Source organism: Haliotis asinina, chromosome 2 (genome assembly GCF_037392515.1).
Source record: "Haliotis asinina isolate JCU_RB_2024 chromosome 2, JCU_Hal_asi_v2, whole genome shotgun sequence".
In the NCBI taxonomy this organism is placed as follows: Eukaryota; Metazoa; Mollusca; class Gastropoda; order Lepetellida; family Haliotidae; genus Haliotis; species Haliotis asinina.
Genome location: NC_090281.1, coordinates 97,662,463 through 97,674,966, shown reverse-complemented (window position 1 = coordinate 97,674,966; position 12,504 = coordinate 97,662,463).

The window sequence follows — 12,504 nt, the reverse complement described above, 5'->3', positions numbered from 1 at the left end:
GATCCAATTTATACTTTTTGCAACAGCCCATGAGTATCGGGGAAGTTGCATCATCTGATTTCAGTCACATGGTTGTACAGCTACGTGGCTTTAAACGTCTGGCTTTTACATTTTTCATGCGACAGATGTTTTGTCCATTATTCTAGACAGAGAACTATGGGCTAAAACGAGTTAAATTAAACTGTCTGTCAGTTAAATTAAACTGTCTGTCTGTACCCACTTTTTGTGACGACAAAATTGACAGCGGGCTGGATGACACTTACTTCTGTATATGCAAGGCCGCACTTAATGTTCCGCTGCATATTGATTGGGTAGTTTATGTCCACACTGACTTTACACAGGCACAGAACACAAGTAACTGTCTGCCTATGGTAAGTACCTGTCCAGGCCAACAACGCAAACCTTAATTTGCTATTCTCGAATTGCAGATATCACATGTCTTTATCACAGACAGACGATACGGCTTGAATAGACTGCCAAGGAGCCGAAATTCATTATGTGCGCATCGGAAACACGACCGATGTTACCATACCGGTACAATTCTGTTGTGTTTGTAAGGTTTTGGGCATCATTCCGTGTTTTAGGTTTCATCGAAATGAAAATAAGTTCCGCGCCACACCTCGGGAGTTTCTCCCACATGAACGCTGGCTTCCGTTAGGTACTTCTGTACGCCCAGTTCAAACATTCACTAGCTGATGTACTGAAACCATGTTTCCTCGTATGTATAACTTGTCATGGATTATCACTTTGTATCTAAGCAACATGATAGTTATTGGTTATGTGGAGGCAAGTCGTAAATTTATGCATGAAAATGTATTCATATAAGGAACCTTTCAACCGATATCTATTCAGAATGGATACAGTAGTTTTGATTCATACATTGATATGCTAACCTCATGTCTAGGAAGTAAATATGTTCGTGGCAATAATCATAAAATTAGCTTGAAACAATTGGTTTTGTTAACAATTAATTACTTGATGTATCTAATATTACGACCCTCGTTAGTGTGGAATACTGTCATCTCACATGCATTGCAGCTTGTTGTGTTTGCATCCTGATGACTTGTGCGTGTCTTTCTGCTGAGAGTATACTATGAAAATCTTTCACTATGAAAGTGAACTATGGTCCACAAACATCTGCTTAAGCATATATGGGAAAATGAAAACTATCGATTTTGGTGACAATTTGACATACATTATGTAACAGACTGTGGCTTGATTCACTCCTTGCAGATAACATTAATGCATAGATATCGATGTATTCAGAATACCTTTTGAGGATTTATGTCACAGACTGAAAAGGTCAGTCACGCGAATATATACTAATCACAGTGAGGCTGGTTTCTCAAAATGAATGTTAATGCAGTAGTCCCGGTGTATTTGATATATATTCAGTAGTGTAGTCATATGCAATACCTGTTCATCGTGAATATGTTCCTGCTTGATGTGGGTAGTGTATAAGAGGGCACACACACACACATCGCAATACCTTATGTTTTTCAAATTTTCAGAGGATCAATATCTTATCCAAAACTCCGTTTAACTCACTATCTGAATGGCAAATCTAAATGCAAAAGAACAAAAAGTCCATTTCATTCGGATAGGTCATTTTCATGATTCTGTCAATCAATCCGCAAGAAATCACGTAAGAATCAATTACTGAACAAAATGTCATTGTGTGGTGTAACCTCCACCAACTGCAATAACAACCCTCCTCCTCAATGACAGTACCATGCATTGACACTGAAGTATTCCTCTTAATGCAAGACTATAACGTTCCAAACATGCTCTGGACTCAAAGCAGGTCAAGGCTACCATGGCCGTACTTCATGAAGACTGATTTTTGACTTCAGAGAATGGCAATCGAAATGCGGTGCAACTTGTCCGTGGGTCAGTAATGAACATTCACATTTGTGATGTCGAGCTTGACAACAAGCTGGTCGTGCTGCTTTCTTCTCAAGAGATAGCAAGCTGACAGCTGGTACGTCTTCCAGGGTTCCGTTTCTGAAATGACGATGAAGGAGCCATGTTGTTGTTACCGTGAGAGATCGAGAGGCTGAAATATTTTATTAAGAGTCACATGGAGAGTAGTGCCGTCTACAGATACACCACCATCGAGGTTGATCACCTCCTCCGCCAGGTCATTGATGTACAGGGAGAACAGAGTTGGGGACAGGGAGCAGCCTTGCCTTACCCCCGTTGACACTTGAAAGAATGGCGTCGTAAGGTTACTGACACGTGCTGTCCTAGCGGGTGCATAGTAGAGACACTATATGGTAGAAAACATTTCCCGTTGATCCCTGCACATAGCAGCTTAATTCATAAGCAGTTCCTGTCCACATAATTGAAAGCTTTCCTGAGGACTTAACAAGTATAAGTTCAACACTTGGAGTCAGGTCCTGCCTTTAGCAGTGTGTACATACTGTATGTGCGATCAAAGTAGCTTCGGTGTTTACGAAATCCGTTATGCTCTAACTTTTTGTGTGCTTAATGGGCACTTTAAATGATATGTTAGAACATGCAGTAAAGCAGCTGATTCAACATTCGTTGTGTTTGTGTGAAATGAAACATTGTCAAAAGCACCATGTTTGATTAAAACACTCAAACACAAGAGACTAGTTCGCGTACACGACAGACGTTCTATGCAGCTTGTGGCTACGTTTCCTTTAGAAGCTGCAGACAGTAATGAAATCTCTGTTATGAGGCTGTGTTTTCAGACATTTGTAATATTGTTGAATGAGTGATAGTTATTCTTGGGTCACAATGTTTAGAGGTTTGGATGATAGTTATTATGGGTCACATTTCGTGTCACAGCGATTTTCACAGTATTTTAGGGGCAGGCCTTATTTATACCGCTCCAGTTACGTGCCCTTGGCAAGCTATTGTTTACTTCCCCTCGTGGAGGCTGCTGGTGAACGTTCTGCCCAAAGGACGCGATGGCCACGGTCTGATGGCATATTCTGCGTGTCGTATATATAAAGGCTGGTTGTTGTGTTGAGTGAGGGACACACGAGGACTTACGTTCGGAATTACAGAACTTCTGCCTCTGCCTTTCATCGACTGTCAACCTACAACCTACATATGACTTACACCCCTAGTCGGATATCTCACTGTTGTCGCAAGTTTCATTTCGAATTTCTGCTCTCTCTCTGTAATACCAAGATACTGGGGAATAAATATTTGATATTTGCGACCCATTATCTTAGATGTGTTACTCAATAGCATTGTATATTGTTATTCATCGTGACTTGCTCATTGTTTGCCCAATACATCTTATTGAACATCTTGGACTTGCCTGTGTTATATTTTGCTGGTTCTTATTTCTCATACCTTTCGTCACGGCAAATTTTAACCATAACGAAATTGGGGGGCTCGTCTTGTATAGAATTCACTTGACATTTGAGACGTATTGTGAAATTTATTTCATATTTTTTGCAATTTTGCAACAAGTAAATTGTGGAATCAGGAAAATGGTGTTTGAACTTGTGAAGTTTGTATTGTCCCATGATCCTGAGACAGTCAGTCAATTGAGCAAATCAGATTTATTGCAAATTTCTTCACACCTCAAACTTCAGATTTTGAAAATTGTTTTTAACCCTCTAGGACCCAAACCAACTTTTAGACATCCCAAAAATATGGAACTTGAAATCTGACACATATTTGGTCTAACTAGAACAGATATGTTTTGTTTTCAACATTTCGAACAGTTGTTTATTCTTTTTTATTTGTATCACATGTGATACACTGGGTCTTTGTGATTTGTGAAGTATCCGTATCATCTGTGATACAATTTGGGTCAAGACTGAAAATACGAAACACATACTTAAAGAGACAGAAAACAACACTTTTTGTAGACTGGGTTTATTAATAATTCATAAACTATCTTCAAACGATCAAGAACCTTGGCACAATTTAAATTTGCACAATATATGTGAATATCTTTGCATTGCACAGATGGAAACTGAACAGTAAAATGTCTGTCGATATCCATTGATGATACAAGACAGCTCGTAGAATGAAGAACATTTGAACAATTTCATTGAACACAACTTGAACAAGTGAAAGCAGGTGCAACTTGAACAGTATCAGTCAGCATCAAGGATGTTTGGACGGACATGGCAGTTAGAGTCTTCTACAAATGAGACAAAACAGTCCCTAGGAAGAAGAACTAGAAGTCTATTTGCACAGATGAAACTGACCAAACATCAACATCACCAGTCATGCCAAATGGAGAAGGTGCTCGTTTTTTGGTTGATGCTCCTTGACTTCAAATTCATAGAGAATCCCGGAAGCTCCTGCCCTGCCCCATAGTTTGAACCCCCATTTATGTGGCTTGCTTTTCATATATTGTTTTACTGCAGACTGTCCTTTAAACGCAATCATTACCTCGTCGACTACACTGTGTTCTTCCTGAGGTATCTTTTTGAAAGCATCTTTCAAGTTCTCCAACCACGGGCGCAGCCTTCACAGTTTATCTTGCATTTCTTCGCCTGAGACACTGGTGTTGTCCCTCATATGTACTGAAGTCAGGAGCGTCTGGAACCGATTTCTGGACATTAAATCTGCGACTAAAGGACATCGAGTTTCCATAGTCCAGTAAGCTTTCACAGAGTGAGCAACAATAAGCCCCATACGAAGATAAATCCCCAGAAACAAGGCAATTTCTCTGGATGCTGTTTTAACTGAAATGCCATCTTATTCTCGATCACTGCATCTGTTATGAGATCCTTGAAATATTATATAGGCTCTTTCAGCTGTCCGCCTTGAGGAGGCTGTTCAGGAACACCTTTGAAGGTTGGGTTTGGTGGGAAGAACTCCTCATCCTCCCAGAACGGAGTATCCAACAATTGTGAAAGGAGCTCACACTCGTCTTGATGTTCTCTAAGCTGTTCTTTGAGTCTTGCAATAGGGATGTCATCATCAGAATCGTACAGTGTTGTTCTGAGCTGTTTGAGAGGAATGCCCTCATTATCTGAAGAATCAGATGTCCCAGTTGATGTTGCTGCTGTATGCTTTGATGAACTTCTCCTTTTCTTTCTGGGAGTGGCATCGACTTCATCCTCACTCTCATCCTCTGTATTAGGAATGTATTCATCAGAGGAGGTTCCATACTCACTCTCTGTCAAATCCTCATCTAGGGTGTTCTCCATTCTGAGGAAATGGAAGGTATTGTATCTGTATTTCACACTCTTTGATACTGTAACCAATTTAATTATGGCTACATTTCTCATGATACATTACCATCGATGTTAAAACTGTAAGTGAATTTACACATTCCACGAAGTCCCGAAATGTATCACTGGTGATACAGCAGAATATGCCTTGGTCCCATTGTATCACGTGTGATACATATGATTTTCCAAAATTAACTGTTAAGAATGCATAATGATTTCACTGAAATGTTGACATCTACTGTTAAATGCATGTAAAAGAGAAAGGAAAACAACAACTTGAACATAAATGGAACTTAATTTGAGTCGATCAGGATGGATTTAAATTCCACCCCTTTCACGCATCATCAGACCATGTGCCAGTGATTGAACAGGAAGTGATGGGTGAGTTGAAAATTAGGAAGGAAGCACGAAACGAAATGTGATCGTTAAATATATCATATTAAGAATTCAGACGCTGTGAAATTAATTCTTCCAGTGTAATGAGTGATTAGATACCAACAACTGAATCTTCTGTATCATTGGTGATACAGTGGGTTCTAGAGGGTTAATCACTTTATTGATGAGGGAATTTTCGAACATGATGTTTCAGATCAATTGGATTTCAAGAAGAAGAAAATAGAAAACAATTCACAACATAGGATTCTATTACAATGCGGCACCCGATCCACCTCCTCGTTGTGGGTGCTGGGTAACCCGAAAAGCTCGCCAACACCCCCATTGTGAACACGGGGTCATATTTGGTTCAACAGCCCGTTTGCAGTGGGTTGTGGCCCTGTGTTTGTGGAGGAAGCAATCCTGGTGGCTTAGGGCCTGGAACCGTGTTAATATTGCCCAAGACACCACTTTGGCTCTGACTTCACCTAGACGGGTGGTTGAATGGACCTGGTTCAACCAATCGGCTGGTCATGCCAAGCCCTTTATATGCATATTATGATACACAATTTCGGACACTTCAGAAAATGATTTGAAGAGCCACCTCCTCGTGGTCGAAGCTGGGTAACGCTAAGTGCTCTTCTCCCGTGTGGAACCGGGACAGAATGTGTCCACAGCACCCCATTGCTTGTCATAACAGGCGACTAAATTGGGCAACCTGTTTGCAGTGGGTTGCGTCCCGTGTCTTTGGAGGACGGGAACCTGGTGGTTGAGGGCATTTGGGCTTTTAACTGCTTTCCATTTGCCCAACACACCACTTTGGCCCTTACTTCACCTAGACTGGTGGTTGAATGGGCCCGATTCAACCAATCGGCGGGTCATGCCAAGCCCTGTGCGTGGACTGTCTGTCTGCCATTGCACAAATTTGATTTGGAATTGTTTTAAATTTCGGCCTTGGCAATACTGGTGATTTGTAACTTGTTTGATTGTAAATTATGATAATATGAACTTTGCCTAGAGTCTTATGCCAGAAGGCGATGGCTCATGGGCCAATCTAGTAGATTAATTTCTTATAATTCTTCTACTGGAGTATATCATTCGGGTATCCTAGGTGCTGCAAGGTGGAGGCCAGCTTGCTTTAGCACTGTCCTTGTGATACTCCGTGGTGGGTGGGGAGCTGTTTTTCATCGCCAAATGTTCCCAAATCAGTGAAGGCAGGTTACTGCAATATCCAAGTTGAAACCTACATCCCCAACCCGCTCAGGTGTTTTAAATGCAAGAAATATTTGACACGGTGTGTCTAGCTGCACATTGTCTGTTGTGTGTGCTCACTGTGGTGAGAAGACACACACAACAGAAGATTGTGACAGTGATTTTAAAAAATGCACCAACTGCTCAGGCGACCATCCACCTTCATCGAAACAGTGTCCAATCTGGAGAGAGCAAATGGAAATAAACAGAATAAAGTATACCCAAAACATCTCTTTTTCTGAAGCAAAAAAAACTGGTGAAGAGATCTGACCTTACAGAAACTTACGCTACAGCAGCAAATGCATTATCTGTGCGCAGCTCTAAAATAATAAAATCATCTACAAGCTGCCAAACTACCTTGACTTGGGTCAACAGCGACTCTCCACAACTTCTATACCCAGCTATGTCATCACAGGAAACACTTCCTGGAACATCAAAGTCTTCTTATGACCAGAAATCATCTTCACAGTCACGCACTGAGTCTCAATCGACAGCTGATAGACAACAAACTGCTAAAGGTAAATCTAAGCCTAACCCTGATTCTTCAAAACAACAAAGTGGCAGAGCTCCTAAAGGGTCACAAAATAAAATTCAACTGCTCAATAAATATGGGTCTCTTGAAGACATGGACGTTTCTGAAAACGTCCATTCTAGAGCACATAGCTTGTCGCCCTCCAAAAGAGTGTGGGGTAGATCCCCAATAATATTGTACAATTGGAACTTTAGAGGATTGAGGACTAATTTACATGAATTACAGCTATTAGTCCAAGACTTAAAGCTTCAGCGAAATGTCTCCAAGAGACGCGTTTAAAACAAACAGATACATTTGACCTTCGTCATTTTAATGCATATCATTGTTTTTCACCTCCGGGTGATAGAGCCACTAGCGGGTCATCCGCTCTAGTCAGACAAAACGTTATTCAAAGCCCTGTTTCACTTAATACTAATATGCAGGCTGTTGCAGTGAGAATTACTTTAATGTAGCGTTTACGCTATGCTCACTCTATATTTCGCCGTCTTTGACGTTTGCCAAAACTGATCTTCAAGCCCTGTATGACCAACTCCCGAAGCCCTGTATTATGATGGGAGATTTAAATGGGCACAACCCACTCTGGGGTAGTGTAACTACAAACACTAAGGTAAGTTCTTGGAGGACCTTTGTTCTGACAATGATGTATGTATTTATAACGATGGTTCCAGCACATATTTACACCCTGGTACAGGGACCAATTCTGCTCTTGACTTGTCATTGACAAATTCAGAACTACTAAATGAATTCGAATGGTCAGTCCACGATGACCTCTGGAAGTGACCATTTTCCTACTTTATTAAAAGCTGTAACTCCATCCGATGTTCCTCCATTATCAAGACGAAATTTTAAAAAGGCTATCTGGGCTTTATATGAAACACTGTGTGCTGAAAAACCTAAACATGAACTGAAATGCTTTTCTGATGAACTGAATTCCATAGCTGATGAGTGTATACCAAAGTCCTCTGTAGTTCCACACATAAGAAAACCATGGTTCAATGATGAGTGCAAACAAGCTAGGAAGGCAAGGAAAAAAGCAGAACATTATTTCCGTCGCCATCCAATGGTGCATAATGTAAATAAATTTAAAATTTTAAATGCTAAAGCGAGGCGTACTTTTAAACAGAACAAACGCCAATCTTGGCAAAATTATGTATCCAAAATAAATTCTCGGACACCCATGTCCAAGGTATGGAACATGGTCCAGAAAATCAAAGGTAAAGGTACTAAATCTACTGTCCATCATCTTAAACATGGAGATCAATTGCTTACTGATAAATCAGATATTGCTAATAAACTAGGTGAAACCCTTTCTAAACATTCTTCCTCTTCAAATTATGTACCACAATTCCAGCAATATCAAAAACAACAAGAAAAGAAAACTATTAATTTCAATTCTGATAATGGGGAAGATTATAATGAAACGTTTTCTATTCATGAACTCCATACTGCTCTTGATCAAGCTCATGACACTGCTACAGGAGCTGATAACATACATTATCAACTCCTGAAACATTTACCAGAATCCTGTCTCGAAACTCTCCTAAATGTTTTTGATGATATTTGGACATCGGGTAACTTTCCTCCTTCATGGCGTGACGCCATAGTAGTACCAATACCTAAACCTGGACGTGATCCATCCAATTATCGTCCGATTTCATTAACTAGCTGGCTTTGGCTTGCGAGGTCGTTTGCCTGAATTTATTGCCAACTTTTTAAATAACAGACAATTCCAGGTCCGTGTGGGTTCTACCCTGTCTGATCATCACAATCAGGATCAGGGTGTTTAACTGTCACTCTTTCTAGCATCAAGATCAACAGTTTATCAAAAGTTTTAAACGATTCAATTGATGGATCGTTATTTCTGGATGATTTTAATATTTCTTGTCGTGGTAAAAATATGCATACCATTGAACGGCAATTGCAGTTGTGTTTAAACAAGATTAATAAATGGTGTCTTGAAAACGGCTTTAAATTTTCCAAATCGAAAACTAACTGCATACATTTTTGTCGTAAATACAAATCACACAAAGACCCTGAACTGTCTCTAGATGGGACGCCCATTAAAGTTTTGAAGGAAGCCAAGGTCTTGGGTCTAATCTTTGATTCACATTTAACGTTTTTACCACATATTAAATCACTTGAAACTAAATGCCTGAAAGCCCTTGACTTGTTGAAAGTGGTATCAAATTCAAAATGGGGAGGGGATCAAGCTACCGTTCTCCATCTATATCGATCACTCGTTCGTTCTAAACTTGATTATGGCTCCATCGCATATGGTGGAGTCTGCAAAAGCAACCTTAAACTCCTTGATTCTGTCCACCACAAAGGTTGAAGACTTTGTATTGGGTCCTTCAAACCTTCACCTATTTACAGTCTCTACGTTGAGGAAGATGAATCCTCTCTTACACAACGACCCATAAAATTGTCTTTACAATACATTGCTAAATAATACTCTAATGAATCTAACCCTGCCTATAACTGTGTTTTCAATCCTCTTTATCAGGATTTGTACAAGAAGTCTTCCCTTGTTCCGCCTCCAGGGCACAGAATCGAACCATTTGTTTCTGCTGCCGGCATTGACCTGGAAAGTATATCGCCTTCCCGTCTTCTTTTTCTCCTTGGCAGTTGGTTAGGCCACACGTTGACCTAACATTAACATCACTTAAACAAAAATCAGAAACAAATAACTTACAATATAAATAAGAGTATCATTAATTTAAAAACAAATATATCAATTGGAAATCCTTATTTACAGACGGGTCCAAGGACGATGGCGCAGTGGCTTGTGCTAAGGTCTTTGGATGCAGAACATCTTTTAGACTACCGGATAGCAGCTCTATTTTCACAACAGAAGCCCTTAAATATATTCAAAGACACTATAAAAAGAAACAATACATAATCTATTCATACTCTCTTTCATTTCTTCAGGCAATTAAACATCTTTCTTGCAAACATCCATTTTTAATATAAATTATTGAATTGTACAATTATCTTGCTACTGGCCAATATGATATCGTCCTCTGTTGGTTACCTAGCCACGTTGGCATTTCTGGGAATGCAATTAATGACCGATCTTGCTACTAAGGCAGCATTGGAGCTTACACCCCTGATCTGATGCAGAAGAAGTGGGACACCAAAGTAAACCAATAAACTTCATGAAATAAAACGCTACATTGGTTATACCTACTTGAGTTGTCAGTCCAGATTTGAAGAGGTCATCATGCAATGATGCCGTTATGGCCACACAATATATACACATGCGTAGCTGTTAAAAGGTGAGGATCCTCCGTTTTGTATCCCTTGTGATGAGAGAATCACGGTCAAGCATATCCTGCTTGACTCTGCCGAATTCCTTATCACAAGGGATAATTTTTTTAATGTCAAAACTGTTAAGGATCTTTTAGTCCTCGCGTAATTATTGTTTTTTTAAAAGAAATTGATGTCATGATTAAATTTTGATTAATATGTTCTGTGCATAGATGTATTTTAATGATTGGTAGTATAAATTAGCAACTGGTAATGTTGTGGCTGTATGCTCAAAGGGGCTTAAAGTATCGTAAAATTATTGTCCTCCTCATAGGGTACGTAAGTCCCAAAACGTTCACAGTTTAATTTTTGCTTACCCCAGTTTAAACGCAGTATATTTGTTCTTTTAACATTTTGGCTAAACTTCCCGGCAATCGCAAGCGGCCGAAGGGATGGTGTAGATCCAACTAGGGTCCATGCAGATTGCAAATATGCTTGTTGTGTCATAAGACTGTTATATGGACGCAGTGCAGTAATTCTCAAATAGGTTTGAGAAAAGGTTTCAACATGTCTACAAAGCACCAAGGTTCAGATATGGCTGCAGTGTGATACAATGCTAGTGTGACAAGACTGAAATGTGGCCGCAGTATGATAAAGCTGAAGTACGGCGGCAATGTGATAATGCTAAACTGTGCCTGAACTTTAGCTGCAGTGTAATGAGACAGACATATGGCTGAAATAGACTGAAGTGTAGCTAATGCTACACGTGTGATAACGTTTCCGTGCGTGAGATGTGGTAAGGATGAAAGAGAACAGACAGTATGAGAAACCTGAATATGTCCCTAAAGTGATGTCGCTGAAATATGCCTGTTGTTGGATAAATGTGATGTATGCCTTAAATGTGATAAGGCTGAAACAAGGATATAGTTGATGAAATAAGGGTATAATACGATCAGGTTGAAATATGGTTTCAGCGTGAAAAGGTAATATGTGGTTGCAGTTTGAGCAGGCTGAAACTAAGCCACGCCTACAGTTGTGATAAGATTACATGTAAATACAGCGTCATATGGCTACAACGTATTATGGTTGTAACACAGACTGACATGGTAACAAACCCTGTATTACGACAGTGTAGTCGGACTAGTCTAAAGCTTCAGGATGGTTCAGTGGTTCGGTACTATCAGTAGCCAGGAGATCTAAGCCGAGGGGTCATGGCGACCCTTCAACACTGGATGAAGACTTCACTTTCCCGGACAACCATCACTCTAATAGTCGTCATCATTGGACTATCTTTTGATGACTAAAGTAGATTCATTTCCTGATTCAAAACGAACATTTGTAATGGGGAGCTACGGTCCTGAGGGATATTATATTGTAGATGCTTCCGTTCTTAATATCAGCCTTTCCAGCTGTTCCAACTGTTGGTATTTACCTCTCATAACTTCTGAGGTGGAGTCAGTGGAGCATTCTCCCTAATCAATATTTAAAAGAGTGAGTGAGTTAATATTTAACGTCACATCGGCAATCGGCAATCGTGACGAGAACATTTAATTCTGAAATGAAATATATGTATAGTATAAAAACCTGTCAACGAAGGACAGTAAAAACACTAGAACATCACAGATATGAATATAAACCAGCATGAAAAACTAAAACATAGTAATTAAAGATGACAATACATTATAAAACACGGGCTATAGATCGCCAACAACCGACGGTAGATCACCATACTAGGGACCATGGGGACTTACGTTACCTTTGCTACCTGCATGGACCCTAGCTGGATTTACACCACCCCTTCAGCTGCTGGCGAGTGTACGAAATGCTAGCCAAATTTAAAATGACAAGAATGCTACGATTAAAAACCTGGTAGACTTACATTTACATCGAATGTTTTTGGACATACTTACCCTCTCAGGAGGACAATAT